A 19,087-nucleotide genomic window follows, 5' to 3' on the forward strand; every position below is an offset into this window, starting at 1 on the left:
TATAGTCTGTCAAATTTAATGACCAGAAGAACCAATAAAATATGACAGGAAAGACTTCCCACTCCTTGGAAATGCAGCGTTTCCATCTGCACAAATGATAGTATGCTGGAAAATCCCTGTGGTTGAAGGAAGAATAAAAACACAATTATATGCTTCTGCACAGGAAAGGCAATGTGCATGCCATCCGGGCACAGAAGGAACTGCCACGGGTTAGGAAATCATTATTCCAGCAGCTCCTGTTTTGTAAGATTAAGGTATCAAAATGAAAAATCTATGTTTCTAATCGGGAATGAAAATTTACATGGCCAATTTTAGCTCCGAGGACAATATAAAATCCTCCCATCGAAGAGCCCACTTCTTTCCTAGACTTTGAATCGCAGAAAATTATACTGTCTTGGCAAGATCAACAGTGGTGGCAGATAGAAGACAGCAATGCAAATGTCCTCCACGTAGCATTGCTTCCTTTCCTTCATTCCCAACACGCATACTTATACAAAACTCATACGCATTCACACCGCAATACATACACGATGCATATAAACTAAACATTCATACATGCGACACATGCAGCATCACATATAGATACAACACATAAACACAATACATACGCAGAAAACGCAATCTGCAACACACCCACAAAATACATTCACACACATAACACACACATACGTTATACACAGCACACACATACGCGCTCTCACACACAGACAGAGAAATTACAAACACATGCTCTGATATTGATGTTATTAGCCTACAACGTTTCTCATTTTGACCTTCTGATTAAGTCATTATGTAGTGGTTTTCAAAATATATATTCCAATTACTTGGGAATGACTGGCTAAATCTCCATTATCCAATTACAATTATTCTTTGGTTATGTTTGGGTCTAACATTTGATTTTTTTTTTGTTGCTTAATCATTATTTTTTTTGAAGATCCTGGTGATTTTGATGTTGACAGGGTAATGCCATACTTTTGGAAGTTTTGTATAGATCCCGCAGTTAATTATGTGTTAGGTTGTTATCAACAGCTGCAAGTTGGCATATGTCCTGGTTTTTCCAAATGCCAGCTTGAGTAGATCATTACCTGTCACATGAGGGCATTGTGAGGATAATTTTCTAATGGCCCATGACATTTATTAGAGATCCTTAAGAGTTGGTTAGTGCTGTTTTGCTAGCTTTTGTTGTTTTAGCTTCTGTAATTGTTAACCACAACCTCAAATTAGCTTAAGAAACAAAGGGGGGATATTTTGTAAGGAATCAGTTGTACCCAAGGGACTCATCATTTGGAAATATAGTAAGTGTCATTGACGAAGTCCTGGAAGCAAGAGCAGAAACTAGACCACAGAGAACCCTGTTTCTGTCTTTCATGGAAACCGCAAACCTCATCTCTAGCTCTCTCTGTGTGCTTGCTTTATTCTACCCCCTCTGCCTTTGTCTTCCTCACAACATGATGGGTTGTAGTCCAGACTCCCCAAGCCTCCAAGTTCAAGTTAATCCTTGCTGGAAGATCCAAGTCTCCTTCAGCCTCTATTTTCATATTCATGAAAGAAAAATGGATCCAGCTTAGGCTTTGGTTCAGCAGCTGTGGCATAGTATTCGGAATCTGGAGTGCAAAAACAACTTCCAGAAGGCTCCCACTTGCTTAAGGGAAGTTCAAAAGCAAAAGCAGGCCCCCACAATAGCTCCTAGTATTACTGAACTAGAAGGTTGGCACATGACTTCTATAGAATGCATTATACAGTGAGAATCTCATTCAAAGAATTTTCAGATATAGATTCCTGCTCTGTATATTGTCCAGATTTCATAAACTTAATACAATATGTGTTATAACTGGGTAAAATGTAAGCTGCCAGTTTTTAAGGAAATTATTAAGAGAATAGATTTATTATCAATAGGGATTTTCCCTGTCCTGCACTGCATGTAATTAATTTTTCTTGACTATTAATATCATTTGTTTCTTTTAAAGAAGTGAGGGAACATATGGCGTCTGCACTGATGTTTTGTTCTCAATGAAAGACACACTTATAAATATGTAGACTACACAGAACTTTACAAAAGAGAATGGCGACTCGGACAACTGTGGGAAATTCATTTCTGAATTCTTGCCCCTCGTGCACCCCTTGTATTAAGCTAAAGAGGAAAAATTACCCCATCATTATTCTGCTTAGCTCTGTCTACTGGCTGGATTTGGCTTATTTATAGTGCACAGAACATTTGTGGTTAAGCACATTTATCAAATTGTGGCAGTGACTGACAGCTGCATCCTCAGTGGCTCATCACTTCTTGCCATAACCCAGACTGATGTTTCAACTTCAGATTTGGAAAGGAACCAGGCTATAGTGTTCATAGAAAAAGGCCAATTCACTCTGGTCTGCCTGAATCCACACACTTCTCTTCAGAGTAATCATTCTCCAGGGAAAGACCAGACTATTTAACATTTTATAGACTCCTATTATTTATCTTTTTGTTTAAAATAGGCTTTCATATTTTAAAGATCTGTATGAGATTCATGTAGATGTATATTTAAAATACACACAAATACATGCATTTATGTATTCTATAAATATATACATTTATATATTCTATATTACATAGAGATATATAATATATGACACAAACCCAAAACTTGTCAAAGTAATTGCTATTAATGGGAAAATGATTAGAGAAAATTGCAGTCATCTGTGTATGTTTGAATGGTAAGAAAAAAGTGCGATAATGTTGCTTATGTTATTCATGAATCCTTTTAAATGCAGCAGGTACATATTTAATTTCTAAATAGCATTTATATATCATAGTATTTAGCATATTTTCTACTTTTAATCACGTTGGAAATGTGGAAAAATTATATAAAAAAAGAAATCCAATACATTTATGGTGAGTTTTAAGCTATTGCATTCTTCTCCTTAATGCAAACTGTCAATGTATCTTAACCCTTTTTATTTTTTCTGTTTATTGATGAAGCGAGTATATTACAAAGGTTTGTTGCCCATATGCAATAATGAATAAATTTTCACTAATATTGCTGAAGCCGGTTACCATGTATTTCATGAATAACTCTGTTATTGCTATGCAGGGAACCTTTGATATGGGCTGCTGGCTCTAATTTGGCTTCAGTGAAGGGAAAAACTGGTGGAAAGATTTAATTATGGAGTGAAGAGGCAGGCTAATAAAGAAGATGGGGGCAAAGGATAAATTAAAAGTAAGAATATCTGTAAAATTAGTAAGAAATAAAATTATTATGCTTTTATTTTAAGTTATATATAACTTGTACAAAATTTATGTGGATACAAGGGGGTGACACTTTTAGGATATATGGTCAATTTAGAGGTAGGCTTTGAGGTCTCCTTTGCTCAAGCTTCCCTCAGTATGACTGTTAGTCAACTTCCTGTAGCTTGCGATATGTAGAACTCTCAACTCTAGCACCTTATCTGCCCACATTGCCACCGTGTTCCAAACCATGATGATAATGGACTGAACCTCTGAAACTGTAAGTACCACCCCCTCAGTTAAATGTTTTCCTTCTATGAGTTGCTTTGGTCATGGTATCTCTTTATAGCAATAAAAACCCAAACTGAAATATATGGTTTAGATACAATTTTCCAAGATGGACTGGCAATGCTCCACACAAGAACCATAGACTACCTGACGAAACCCCCAAGATCAGACATCTGTAATATCCTTAAGATTTATTGGTTAGAGTTGTCTAAGAGACTCCCAAAATATTACAAGCTATAGTTGGTGCCCTTTATTGCCTCTCAGATGTTGAAGGTATGTCCCCATTATTGACCATATACTTTGGACATAGGACTGAGAGGCTGCAAGCTAGACCTGGCCTGAAAGCCTCTTCCCTGAGGACTAGCTATCATGGTATCACAGAAGCATCAAAGGGATGGAAGCAGCCAGGAGTCCTATCTAGTTATGATGCCTAAGGACTACAACAATGACTAACACGGCATGACAAACTTGAAGGCGCAATAGCGGCACACATGTCTGTGTTGTCACTAACTTAAGTCCTGCTTAACAAGAGGGAAATCTTGCTTATTCTGGAAACCTATCCAGCTACCTGTGGGCTAGTGAAGCCATGGATCTGGGATCATGTATTGTCTCCGTGAACTATTTATCCTAATATCCACAGATAAGTGTAGCTCTCATCTCTCATCAAAGAAACTCCTCTTGGCAACAGGCAGAGACCATTACAACAAGCAACTAATTAGCATGTAGGGAACAAGCAATTTTATGGTGCCCAGACCCAGTGGATATATCTACAACACAACTCGTACACGCAAGGCTCTGGAGCATAGCAGAAAAGTGAACAGAGATGTTAAAAGAGTCACAAGAATAGGAAATCTGCTGTGATATTGCATCTTCTAAAAATTTCAGCTAAGTTATAGCCAAGAAGTCTCAACACAGTGAATGCCAAAACAGGACTTGAACAAAGAAAACAGTAATAGTAATGCTAACATGGAAGGGGAAATTTCAGAGGATCCCCAGTCCTAGACAAAGACTTACAGCTAACTAAAGAAATGCTTAATGCAGGAGAAATAGTCTTGCTGGGGAAAGAGGTCCTGATTGGTTATCTGATACCAAATGCTTGGCCTGAAATCATATACATACAGGTAGCATTATACAGGCTGGGAAGATTGTATTTGTGTTTTTTATAAATGCACATGCAGAAATGTATGCACATGTGCATGCACGCACGCGGACACACACATACATGATTAAAGAAAACGAGGCCTTGAAATAGAGAGATCATGGGAGTGTATGGGAGAGGTTTCAGGGAGGAAGGGAAAGTTGGATGATATAATGATATCTTAATTTTTACCAGACAGAAACTATACAGAAAGACATTTGGAAATCTTGTACTCTGATAATAACACAAATGACAAGAGGCTGCAAAGTGAATAAAATCCCCCAAATATAAGACTGGGGGATGTTGAAATCTCTAAAGACTCTTACGACAGTGCTCCAGATCAGAGGGAGGCCAGGCTAAGTGAGACGAGAGGAAAACATTTTAGAGCAACATACGTACATACATATACATACATACGTGTACATGACATATTGTTCATGCACTCCATAAATAATTTCAATTTCCCTCATGATTCAAACCAGTTTGATCTTTCTGCAATTCATAGCAATTCTTGGGATAAGCATAAGCTATTTGCCTCTTTTTTTTTTCACTTTTCTTCCTGTCTTCTTCATTGAAAACAAGTGACAGAAATCTTGCCAACTCGGTTTGAAATTTTTGGTCGACCTTTTTGCTCTCCCTTTAAGACCAGTGCTATGTGTGGGAACTTGGAGATGTGAGGAGCTGGCAAAATGTCCTTCCAAAATAAATCCCACGAAACAAATTCTCTAAAATAGCTAACTTTGACTTAGAATTCTTGGTTAAGCAATTTTGATGTGGTCCCTGTGTTATTTTGTGGTCACCAAACTTAATATACTGGAAAAGGCAACCTCAGAAGAACTCTGAGCTGAGCTGTCTCCCCCCTCTACACCCCCACTTTCCCTAAATTGGTTATTTTCTGTTTGGCTTCTGTTTAAAAATAGCTAAGTCATTTGTGGTAATGACTCTGGGACAAGTATCTTCACTTAAGAAAGCTCTTTTTATGCAGAGTTAGGAGAAAAAGTGAAAGTTCCGCATAACACTAAGTTTTAATATTGACATTATTCTTTAAGTTAATTGAAGTCTAGACTGTGCAATTTTTTGTTTCTGTGTTTCTTGTGTTGTTATTTTTTTGTCAGTGCTGAAAATCAAACCAAGTTGCAGCTTCAGCCCAGAGGCCTTTTCATTATTTCGTTCTTGAGTCTCCATCATGTTTAGCATGTAATTTAGTAATTAATAGTAGGGAATTCTAAGGTAAGAATATATCACAAATAGGAAAAATTTAAGGCTTTTTTAATCCTGTGGTTTGAATCAAATTTATTTTTCAACTATAGAGTTATTGAAGTTGTTCTTCAGTTCATTTAAGGAACTTCCTAACGATTAGTTTTTAGTTATTCAGAACCATCAGATTATAGCCATTCTATAGAAACTGTACTCCTTTCTTTCTGCTTCCTTATTTTCCCCCACTTCCTTTTTTTCTTGTTGTATAAGGCAAAGGAACAATCCATCATAACCATTCATGTTATGTCTCACAGTGATGGTTTTATTTGGAATGGAAATTCCTGGTAAATAAAGATAACCTAAATGTCATCATTATTGATCTCTTATTCTTTTAATTAACAAGACGATTTATCTTTAATCTTTTTGTGAGCCTCTCATTAATGAAATCAATTTTGGCTGATGTGCTGGCTAGTCTTATGTCAACTTGGCACAAGCTAGAGTTATCTGAAAGCAGAGAACCTCAATTGAGAAAATGCTTCCATAAGGTTCAGCTGAAAGCCAGGAAGTTGGTGGTGGATACCTTTCATCACAGCACTCAGGAGGCAAAGGCAGGCAGATCTTTTTGAGTTTGAGGCCAGCCTGGTTTACAAAGCAAGTTCCAGCATTCCAGAACAGGCTCCAGTGCTACACAGACAAACTGTGGTGAGGTTTTGTTTGTGCTATAACAAATAAAGCTTGCCTGAAGATCAGAGTTAACCACACTAGTTAGCTATAGAGGCCAGGTAGTGGTAGCACATACCTTTAATTCCAGCAACTTGGGAGACAGAGGCAGCCAGACCTTTGTGGGTTCAAGGCCACCCTGGCTACGTGAGAATGAGTCTAAAAAAGAAACAGACTCATGTGGTGGTGGCTCACACCTTTAATCCCAGCACTAGAGAGGTGGAGACGGAAGTGATATGGCTGGGCAGAGAGAGGTAGTAGGAGACAGGAGCCCAGGATTCAGTCTGAGGTTTCCCAGAGGCAGCATTCAGTCTGAGTGAGGACTTGTAGAGACAGGACACCCCATTCGATCTGAGGATTTCAAAGAGGTAAGAACTAGTGGCTGCCGCTCTGCTTCTCTGATCTTTCAGCTTTCATCCCCTGGTATCGGACTCCAGGTTTTTATTATTGAGACCAATTAGAGTTCACGCTACAAGAAACCTTGTCTTGAAAAAAGAAACAAACAAAATCAAAAAACCCCATCAAGGTATAAGGCATTTTTTTTATTAGTGACTAGTGGGGCACCCAGCCAGTTTTGGGTGGTGCTATACTATTCCTGGACTGATGGTCCTGGATTCTATAGCAGAGCAGGCTGAGGAAACTAGTCAGCAAACCAGGGAGCAGCACCCTTCCATGGCCTCTGCATCAGTTCCTGCCTTTAGGTTCCTGCCCTGTTTGAGTTCCTGTCTTGAATTCCTCAAATGATAAACAGGAATATGGAAGTGTAGGTTTAAAAAAACCTTTCCTCCCCAACATCAGTGGTGTTTCATCCCAGCAACAGAAGCCCTAACTCAAGTACCCACCCTGGCTCCCACGGGCTGGGGTAGGGGATTCTACAATGATAAACAAATACGCAAGAGAGAAAAGGGAAAGACAATATGTTATGGAGAGATGAAAGAGAAGAGAAGCAGAGCGTTCTTGTGCTGTGGAGAGAGGTGGTACTGGAGATGTGATCGTGGTGAGAAACAGGCCTGGATGAGAGCGTGAGCTGCCACGTGAGGCCATGAGGATGTCCAGGTCTGGACTGCCACAGAGTGCCATGTTTGGGTCCACGGACCTTTTGCAGCGAGGGTCTATGTTGATTTCCATGACTTGTGTTACCACTGAAGGCCAAGTGAGTGTCTGTGGTTTGGACTGCTGTCTGAAGCCACCTTGATGTTGGAACATTTTGCTTAGCTGGACTAGGCCCTCTCCTATGCAGTGTGGGGGAGCTGCCCCAAAAGATGTGAGAGCGGGTAAGCTGGTCCTGTCCCTCACCGGCTGCATCACTGAAGAGAGTGGGCATGGCACCTCTCCTGGGCAACACAGTATAGCTGGGCCTGGTGGCATGGGGGTGGAAGAGCTGGCCTTGAGGGTGTGAGAGTGGGGGAGTTATGTCTGCTCCTCACCCTGGCAGTGTGGGAGAGATGGACCTGGTGTCACCTGTGCAGGAGAGCAGATGGACTGACCTACACATCTACCACTCAGGCACAGATTCAGGGCTTTGAGTTAGTCCACCCCAACATCTACCCCATCCATGAACTTCTAGAGTATATGAATAGGCTGGTCCTGCAGAACCAAAGCTGTAGGATCTCTGTTACAGAAGGGAACAAGAGGATACCCTAGAAGCCTCCTGGTGAGGATTCAGTATTTATAGTGTAGCCAAAGCAAGAGGCCTTGAGCCAGACCAATAATTCATTGCAATGGACATTTGCAAATAAAGCTGTTACGCCCAAAGGATATACTGGGTACACACTGGGACACACAACAGTGTGTTTTTTTGCTTGTTTGTTTGTTTTCTTTTGGGGAGGAGGTTGCAAGGGTGAAGATCAGATAAAGAGGGATGGGGAGATGAGTGGGACTGGGTGCATGATATAAAACTCACAAAGACTCAATAAATTTTTGTTTAAAAAATAAATGCTAACTAAGGCAGCTGACATAAGATATTCAAATTAGAAAGTCCGCTGGGTAAAGGACGAAGAGAAGTTTATTGGAAACTGGTATCAGCATCCATTCATAGCTTGCCAGCACACAGCTTACCTTCTTACTGATTCTGGGCTTTTAGAAGACTAGTGAGAATAGGCAATTAAAAGAGAAATAAAAGCATTGTGATTTCTCTTCCTTGATCTAGTATGAAATGTCGTTTCTGTATAAATCGTACCACTTATTCAATCTAATGAAGTCGTGTAAAGAGACAAACCAATCTTTATCTTTAACAACCTACCTACAATAAGGATCTTAAAAGGTAACTCCAATTCTCAATCCTTGATTTAATGAAAAGATATTCAAAATTATCTACTTTCTTTCAATTTGTTTCCAGCACTTCCAGCTGATTGTATGCAACTTTATATACATGTATTATATATTTATTCAACAAATTTATAGGTGAAATCCCTCTAATTAACCTGTTGTCAGGGTCTAGCAAGATTTCTTTTTCTAGAAAAACCTGAAGAGATTAAAACAACAACAACAGCAACTTAATAACTTGGAGGGGGGATTGATTTGTGGGTACACAAATAAATATTGACTCGATGTCAATATTCTCTTTTCACCTTGTAGATCTAGGATTTAATCCAGGTCATCTCACTGTCCTTCGAATAGGTTTTCTTTGGCTTATTTTTCATAATCATCTCTACTTGCGTTAGTTCGGCTTTACAATAATTATCACAATACCTGAAAACAATATAAGGGAGCAAAGATATTGATCATGGTATAGAGGTTTAAGGACACAGATCACTCCACAACTACTGCTCCTTTGTGAGGCTGCGTATCATGGTGGGAAGCACGTAGTTGAACAAAGTGCTTTAATGTACAGTGGACAGGAAGTAGAGTAAAAGAAGAACACCAGGTACATCTCTGTAGGGGATGCCAGAAGTTCTTCCTCCTGAGTGCCATTTCCCACCTTCCTCTATTCTAGTGATGACTTCATGTTAGAATCCATCAAAGGATTTTCACATTGATTAAGTGTAGAGGTGCCTTACTCAACCTTGATGCAGCAGGGAGGGGCTTGGTCCTGCCCCAACTGGATGTGCCAGGCTTTGTTGACTTCCCATGGGAGGTCTTACCCTTTTTGAGGACTAAATAGGGGTGGGGTGGGAGGGAGAAAGGGGGGAGCAGGAGTAGAGGAGAAAGGGAAACTGTGTTTGGTATGTAAAATGAATTAAACATTTAAAAAAAGAGATTAAGAAACAATAACAACAACAACAAAAAGTGTAGACCTTTAATATATAATAGACAACCCTACCCCCTAACTATCAATTTGCATCCTGGTCCCTATACAGGAACACTCAATACATGTCCAAGATATTTTACAGTCAATTCATACCATTATCAAATAACATGCTAATGTCACAATATATATGCAATATATATTATATGATATATACATATATGCTTTGTATGTAAGAAAAAGAATATAGTTTTCACTCATGAAGAACCAGGTTTTACTTCCTTTAATATAGTATACCCACTTTGAGAACATTTGATAAAAAAGTTACTGGCTGATTCAAAGGCTTTTTGTTGGAGAATTACCTGAAGTGATTATCTAAGTCAACAACTTGTCTGCTTTTTAAACTTTTTAAAGTCATATTGGCATTAAAGACACAAATATTATTTATGAACACTGTTCATGAGCAGTGGAGAGTCTTCTGAGAATCCATTTCTTCATCAAAGTCAAAAAAATGCTTCATCATGCCCATGAGAAAATATTTGTAAATTCATATATATGTGTGTGTGTGTGTGTGTGTGTGTGTATTCTTTAAGTTATCTGTAGATCACTAACTTAATTTCTTAAATCTGAATGGTATGGAAATAATGGTTATATTGCATTGCTTTTGGAATAGTGATAGAGGTGTATGTTTGGTACTGATGCAATTTTCCCCTAATATTTCTGACCTGCAGCCGGTTTAATCTGTGGGTAAAGAAAGACAACTGTCCTAGTTTTCTATGTTCTGTGTTTCTCTTCACAGCCTGGGTTCCTTAAATTTATTCTTAGGTCTTTAAAAATAATGCTACCTCTGGTGAATGGTTTTTCTGTGTTTTTATGTCAGTGTTCTGGGTCTCATTATAAAACCATGTGTTATTCTTTCAGTTCCCATGTTAAACTACCGGCATCATATGATGGCTCACAACTCTCTGTAATTCCAGTCCCAGGGGATCTGACTCTCACTTCTGGTCTCCATGGGTACCAGGCATGCAAATGGTGCACAGACATACATGCAAGCAAAATACTCATACACAAAATACTAAGGTTTTAAAAATAAATTAATTTACTATTTACTTTTTAAAATTTTAGTTTGCTAGAAATTTGAGGGGAGGGAGTCATTAAGAAACTGATACATGAAAACATTTGTGGAAGAACCTGAGAGAAATGTATACATAATTTCTTTCATGGAATTATAACTTGAGTTTAGCATTGATCTGTGCCTACAAAATTTATTGAAATGAATTTAGAAATACTGTAATTTTTTTCTATCTTGAATTAGATTATTCTTTCCCATGTCATTTAACCTAGTATTATAAAAATAAGTGAAAAGACAAGATTGAGAAAATCATACAGACACATACAAAAGCATTTCAAAAATGATTTATCAAAATCATGTAACAAACCAAGTAACAGTTTGAAATATACCGGTTGCCTGCATTTTTGTTCATTTCTTTCTGCAGTAATGATTTTGAAGTTTGAGATGCAGTTGTCTGCCAATGGGCGCTTTGAGCATTGAAGAAGAGGAGAATGCGTTGTGATGTTGGGAAAACACAATGCTTCTCTTTACATCAAAACTTTCTCTTTTGAAGTTATTTTAGTAGTGTTTGCTTTTCAGGCTGTTCTGATCAGATGGACACAGCCAATCCTTGATATATTGATTTTTTTGATAGCTCAGTAATTCAAACTTAACATATATTTGGTGTTTATTTTAGATGACACACTTGGAAGCTGTTATGTGTAGAGGCACACCTTATCACAATTTTCTGTCTTCCTAAGGCTAAATCTTTCTGTTCTGAATCAACAAAATGATGCATTTGTTATGTGGGTGGTGTTTCCTCTAGGGTAAACTGACTGTGTGCTGTCAAAGATACTCCCAAGCACCTTCTTCCCTCCTTTTAAAGCCCCTCCCCATGCCTCTTAATAATTCTCTGACTTCAATTAGTACCACAGATCAGACACATGTATCTTAAAGATTCTAAGTTAGCATCTACAGATGAGAGAAACCATGCATGAACTGGTATGATGTTTTAAAACAGAACAATGGAACAGGAATGATTAGATTGGGGTTGAAGAGTGGAGGGAGGTTAGGGTAGAGGATAGAGTATGAAGGGGATAAATAAAACTAAAGACTTTTCAAAAAATGACATAGAAACATGTCAGGAGCCATGAGAGTTACGTCAGGTGATAACTAATGTTCAGATGTCAACCCACCAGAGAAATGATTATCTAATGGAGGTTAATCCTTTCCAGACTAGGCCTGCAGGACCATCAACTCTGGAAATTGTTGCTCACTTTCACTAAAGCAACTTGTTGTCGTTCCAATACCTGCGTTGTAATGTGTATTCTCATGTCATGTGTATATGTAATCTCATGAATATATCTCAGTCTTATGAGCACATATATCTGTGGGTGGTTAGCAAGATGACTTTCGATATAGCTATGTAGGTTTATATAAAGACTATATACTGGGACATGCTTCATAACTAGATCTATTTGCCTGACAAGTACTGTGGGCACTTAAAAGCCTGCCTCTTTCTTTTGCTCAGACTAACTGCACTTTCACATCAAAGCATGTTTAAAATAGACATTTTGTAAAAGTTCCGAATTTACAGCTATGCTCAAGATCAGAGTCAAAAATGTCCACAAAGAACCCCAAGAAAAGCATGCCAATTATTTGTTTGCCAGGTTTTGACATTAGACCTATATCTCAAAGCTTGTCACTGGGCACTGTGTTCCACCCTGTTGACTGAGGTTTTCTGTCCCACCCAGTCCTGCAGCCATTAAGTGCCAAAGAATCACACAGATGTCTACATTTGTTATAAACCGATTGGCCCATTAGCTCAGGCTTCTTATTTACCAGTTCTTATAACTTATATTAGCCCACAATTCTTGTCAGAGTTAGCCATGTGGCTCAGTACAGATAGTCACATCTTGCTTCCTTTGCAGCTTGGTCATGACTGAATCTTCCCAGAATTCTCCTGTTCTCATTGCCCCACCTCTACTTCCTGCATGATCGCCCCACCTATACTCCCTGCCTGGCTACTGGCCAATCAGCATTTTATTAAACAAGTACAAGAAACAAATGTTTACAGAGTAAAAGCATTGTCCCACAGCACCACCCCCTGCCTGGTTACAGTTTTACTCCTGAAACATAAACCCCTTGAGTTGCCATGGCAATGACTCAACTCTTTATCGCTTCCTCTAAGAATGAGCTTTTGACCAATGGGAACCAACTCTTGTAATTACTTTATCGCTTCAAAGCTCCCAGGAAAAAGAGTTTTTAGGCATGAGAGAGAAGCTGCTAGAAGTTAAAAGTAGGAGAATAGAATAGAATAGAATAGAATAGAATAGAATAGAATAGATAGGAAATATCTACTCTAAGGGATAGAAGCAGAACAATCAAGATACTAGCACAAAGTACAGAGTGAGAGATTAATTTTGCCCTCAGATCCAGAGCCTTCCAATGGCTGTATATTCTTTTTTGAACCCTGAAGAGACACTTGGGACTGGAGCCCAAGCGCTCTCATTAGAACCATATTATTGTAGAAACTTTCATATACCTATATCCATGTGCATATATACACATATACAAATACACACATAAATAAAAATATCTCTTAAAATGTAGTCACCCTATAACAAATTTTAAAAAGTAGCTGCTAGACTGTACAGACTAAAAATGTGCCCAGTGTTAGGAGTGGGTTACATCATTTGTTGTTCTTGACCATGAGATTTCCATAGACTCCCACACTTTACAGGTTATTAGCATTGCTAGTGGCTACCCTCCAGAACTTGATAGTGGCATCCTGTTGCTGAAGACATCATATACTTGAGACATAGCATGTAGAGCAATGAAGCCTATATGGACCTAGAAGCTGCATCCCTATTGGTTACTTTTCATAATGTAGTTGGGACAGCATGCACAAAATGTATGCAAGCTCAAGCCAGACAAAATTCCAGCATGGAGATAGAAGTAGGCAATAAATCTTAACCTTTTCTGTGAAGTTCCTGCTAATCCTTAGTTGCTGCAAGGGAGTTTTCTCTAAGCATAGAGCCCTTGGTGAAACTACCATTGCTCCAGTGGAGGACCACACATCCAAGAATGTTTGGGCATCACAAAATGAGCCTGATGAGCTGTTAAAAATAAAAAAGACAAAACGATAGAAAGTTCGATGTTTAGGGAGGAGGGATATGGGTACCAGAAGAATTGAAGAAGGGTGAAGATGTTAAAAAAAATATTTTATGAAACTCTCAAAAAAATAATGTATTTTGTAAAAACTGAAGATACTTACTGATTAATCTATAGGTCATGAATTTGAATTTGTAATAAAATTTTGGGAAAATAGCATATGTAGGCCCTAAGATTTTTCTTTGGGTCTCTTTTGAAAGTAGAGTGTAATATAATATAAGCCTACAGTTCACATATATTCCACCTACCCACACTTAAGCACCTCAGTGATAACCACTCTCATGGAACTCTAAGAGCAATTCAAAGATGAAGAGCTAGGATATCATCTTGTGTAGCACTTAAGCAAGGAACATGCGGAGGGGTGAGTCAATAAATACTTGGTATCAAGGAATTGGAGCTGCTAGATGAATGGGACCTTCATCTAGCAAAATAAAATTATCCTTCTCTTAAAACATTTTCAGCTATCTCCAGAGTCTTGCCATCAAAAGTGCCTTTGCAAAGAATGCAACAAAACAGTTTGCTAAAGGAGATTTCTCACCAGACTGCTAACTCTAAGGACTAGGATTTACAACTTTCTCTGTAGCTAATGGAACACAAAACATCTTTTTTTATATCTATTCTGTTGCTCCTGAGTTTTTATGGTCACTTAATTTAATTCTATTTTTTGATAGATGAAGGCCCTATTGCTGAAGATGCAACTTACTCTTCCACAGATATGGTATGCAGATGGAAGGAACACCTACTGGTTAGTGTTTGTGGTGCTGGAAAGAGAGAAAAAATTAATCATAAGTTTCAACCAGTTAGAAACCTTGAGACCTCCAACAGCAACTGCCTGCAAGATATACTGGTGCAATAAGAGCAAAATATTGTAGGGGTCCCCAAACACTTCTTGCTAGGATTTAATGTACAACAGTACTAAAACACCCAAGAAGCTGAGAATAGATAGATGGTTGACTCTAGGGAAAAATATTGTATAATTTTGCCAAAGGAAGATAGAAATAAAATGATTTCTAGTGACATAGTGTGTTGGGGATATTGTCTTCAGGTGTGTAACTTCTGTTTACACCGCATTTATTTAACTCTGGGAAGCTATGTTACTGTGCCTGCCTAAAATGCCTAAGCGTCCCAATAAAGGGATGAACAGCCAATAGCAAGGCAGTAGCAAGGCAGGCAGAGTATGAATAGAAGGAGAAATCTGGAAGGAGAGGAACAAGAGAACAAAGAGAGGAGGACTTCAGGGACCAGTCACGGACTAAGAAATAAAGTAAGATATACAGAATGAAGAAAGATAAAAGCCCACAGGCAAAAGGTAGTCTGAATAATTTAAGATAAAAAAATCTGGCAAGAAACAAGCCATATTAAAGCCGGGCATTCATAACTAAGAATAAGTCTCCATGTATGATTTATTTGTGAGCTGAGCGGTAGGCCCCTCAAAGAGCCCAAAGAGAAAAATATCTCACAACAACATTGCTATACACATAGGTCAATACATTCATTGCTTGGCTCCTTAGTATCAGAGAAGCTTTTTTTTTTTTTTTTTGGCAGTAAATGGGAACCAACACAGGGATCCACAGTTGACCAACAGAGAAAGAGACTTGGGAGCACTGAGCCTTAAATGGAAAGTCTTTAACAAACTTCTTTCTTCAGGGCTCAGGGATCTATGTGGAAAACAAGCATGAAGATTATAAAGGCCAGAGGTGATGCATGGCTCCAAGGAAGCAGGATCATCCGGACACCACAGGGCTCACACACACAAGAACTCACAGATACTGTAAAAGAATGAATGAGGCCTACACAGGTTCCAACTAGATAAACTCTCAGTGCTGAGAAGAGATAGTGGACACAAAGTCCCACCTCTAAGCCGAGAAGCAATTTGTAATCGATACCACTGGCAAAGATGAAACCAGCTTTCTCCAATGTAATAACAATAGGTCTGTCTACCATACTCTAGGGCAGGACCCCCATCCAGGAGCGGTTGTCTAACAGGAAGCAGACTCCATGTTGATGGTTTTGTGCTTTTTTGTTTCCTTTTGCTTGGCGCTTTTTGTCTTGTTGATCTTTCTTTGCCTTTGTACTGCGGAGGGTGTTTTGATTTTTACTTTTTCTTTTTGGATGTTTTTATGTTTGTTTGGGGAGGGGGGAGACGGGGAGGGAGGGAGAGAGAGGGGGGAAGGTGAGGAGGAGGGAAGAAGGGAGGGAGAGAGAGAAAGAGAGAGAGAGAGAGAGAGAGAGAGAGAGAGAGAGAGAGAGAGAGAGAGAGAGAGAGAGAGAGAGAGAGAGAATAAGAATGAATATGAGTCACTATGTAGTTCATATTGGCCTGGAACTATATGTATCAGCCAAGCTCAGCCAGGCTGGCTTTAAACTAGCTGAGCTCCAATTCTGCCTTGGTAGGATTAAATGTCTGATTCTTCAGACTCAGTTTAAACCTATATTTCCACGGTAAACCTTTTTGTAGGACAGCGCATTGGTATCCATTTTGTCTTTCCTTTAAATACATTTCCTCTCCAGCAGTATTCAATACAGCAAGAGGTATATATGCTCATTATAGGAGCCCTTGAAGGGAAATTATAGAATAAACTTATCTTTGATTATTGTTGTCAGTTTAGAACATAGAATATTAATATAAAATTTTGTGTAGAATGAAATCTTCCTTCAGTTATGCCCAGAAAAAATTGAAACATTCAAAATTCATATCTTTCAAATTTCCCTGTCTTTTTTTAGATTTTGTAACAAATGGAATATAGCCAAAATTATGATGCTTTGCTACCTGACATTGTTTATTTTATATTAGCAAGTCTTCTTGAGACGTTAAAACTTTTCTTTAATCTCAGGGAAGCATTAATGGTGTGCTACAGAGAGTTTGTGGTTCCTGCTTTGTGGTTAGTGTCAATTCCTTGCTTTTGCTGGCTAACTATGGCATTTGTAAAAGATTTTTTTTTAAAAAAAATCCATCAGGATTATTAAATGGAGTGTTTAAAAGCTATGGGGACTTGCGGTAATGACTGTGCCATGCCAAATTCATTATTTCAAAACAAGAATTTAAAAGCCTGATTAGTGTACTAATCATTTTGGCACATCCTTTTACTTCACCATTTTATGACACAGTGAAAAAAATTGATGCTGATTAAATTAGTATTTGGCCACTGGATACATAGGAGCTAGAGAAAATAAAATCAGTCACTAAAAAGAATTGGCGTCGAGCATTGTATTAAAGTAAAGATTATTCAAAATTATTCTCTCTCTGCTAATAACCACAAGAACCCTATTTGAAATAATTGTTCCTGAATGTTATTAAAAGTTCTTTCTAAGTTTTCTCTCTCCTGCTCTTCCCAATTATGCTGAAATAAAAAAAAAGGGCAAGTGGAGGAAGGAAGGTGGCTGCAGCCCTGGTGTTCCTCAAGAAGCAGAAGGCCAAAAATATGGTATACCTTTTGTTTGAGAAAGGCCTGAGGATTTTGATCTTGGAAAGGCTATCCAGCCTTTAGGAGACCTCATCTACTTTGTCAAATGGCCTCACTACATCTAGCTGCAGTCTTGATGTGGATTCCATTAATTTGGCTATCTTCCTTCTTGCCCTGTGTGGTAGGATGGGGGTCCTCAACTGCATTATTAAGATGAAAGCCAGGCTAGATGCTGGCTCACAGGAAGATGCCCACCACTGCTGCCTTCATGCAGGCTAACGAGCTCTGTTTAAGTTGGTGGGAGTCCTTCAGGATTGATGACAAGAGAGAGAACAAAGGGCTATAACCTTGGTCCAAAACCTCCTCTGGCCATTGCCAAGCTGAGAACGGTAAAGATAAAAGAACTTGCCACCACCAAAGAGTAAAATCTACATTGAGTTTTCTATACACAATAAAACAAACAATTACCCTTAGAAAACAGTTCTACTTCAATTAGTGCTTCTGTTTAATTGTTTTTGCAATTATTTTGTCCTTTACGAAATTATCTACACCAGAGCAATATTCCCAAGTGGTCAGATCAGATGCCATCATCACAAGACTCAATCATTCTGAATTCTTTAAGATCTAAGGACTTAGTTATCTAGGTATGGGTTAACTTTCAAACTTACTCCAGTATAGATTGAAATCAACTGAATTCAACCTCAATCCACTGAATTGTGCCTTGAACATTTTCCTCATCCTCCCCAGTATCATCCCAGATCCTATATTCTTTCTACACCCACCAACTTTGTGACTTTACATTTTTAAAATCTATCTCCTAACACAAAAGCTGTGTGTGGCTATCCACATGAACATGATAGACCTACCTGTGTCCATATACTTAAAGCAAATTAACTCTTCCTCTCTCGATGGCAATCAGTTACCAATAGCTCCTCCTTTAAGGGTAGTACTTCATGCCTCTGTGCCCACTCAACACTTTTGTATGACTTGAAATTTCTTAAGTTTATGCAATCTTTCACAAGCACTGTGAGTCCGTATGTGCATCGCCTGATATGTGCTGAAAACACCGCTTTCTTGTAGTCATCCACCATCTCTGGCTTCCATTGTTATTCTGCCCCCTTTGCAACTATCCCTGGGTTTTGGGAGAAGGGGTGTGTTATATCTCAATGTCCTTTAGGGCTGAGCACTCTGCAGTCACTTATTGTCTGCCTCTTGATCAGTTTTGAGTCTTTGTTAATCATCGTCTGCTGCTAAAAGGAGTTTCTCTGATAAGGTTTGTCAGATGCACTAGTCTTTGGGTATCGGAAGAAGTCTTTGTCAGGTTAATACTCTGTCTCATTAGAAAAGTAATTAATAGTAGTAGATTCTCTGCTATGATTAATGATTATTTTTATACTCTGATAAAATGCATAGCACCTTTCAGCTCTATGAATGCTACCCAGTAGAGGTGAAGCTTCCAGGTGCTGCCCAACTCCATTTCCCCATGCTCTATGATGCGAGAATGTGATGTCTTCAACAGTAGGGTCTCAGCATCAATTTCTTGAGGATAAACAAGAGCCATAACAATTCCCTGAAATAGTTGAGGTTTTGGGGGACCTTCCCTGTTGGCAACTCCAATAGAGGGAGCCTATTACTAGCATTGGCCTTTTTCTTTGTTAGCCTATAGTGTATAACGGGGGCATTGTTCACTCTTTATAGGAGAACTACACATAAGCTCATC

The sequence above is a fragment of the Microtus pennsylvanicus genome, chromosome 20, assembly GCF_037038515.1.
Source record: "Microtus pennsylvanicus isolate mMicPen1 chromosome 20, mMicPen1.hap1, whole genome shotgun sequence".
Taxonomy (NCBI): Eukaryota; Metazoa; Chordata; class Mammalia; order Rodentia; family Cricetidae; genus Microtus; species Microtus pennsylvanicus.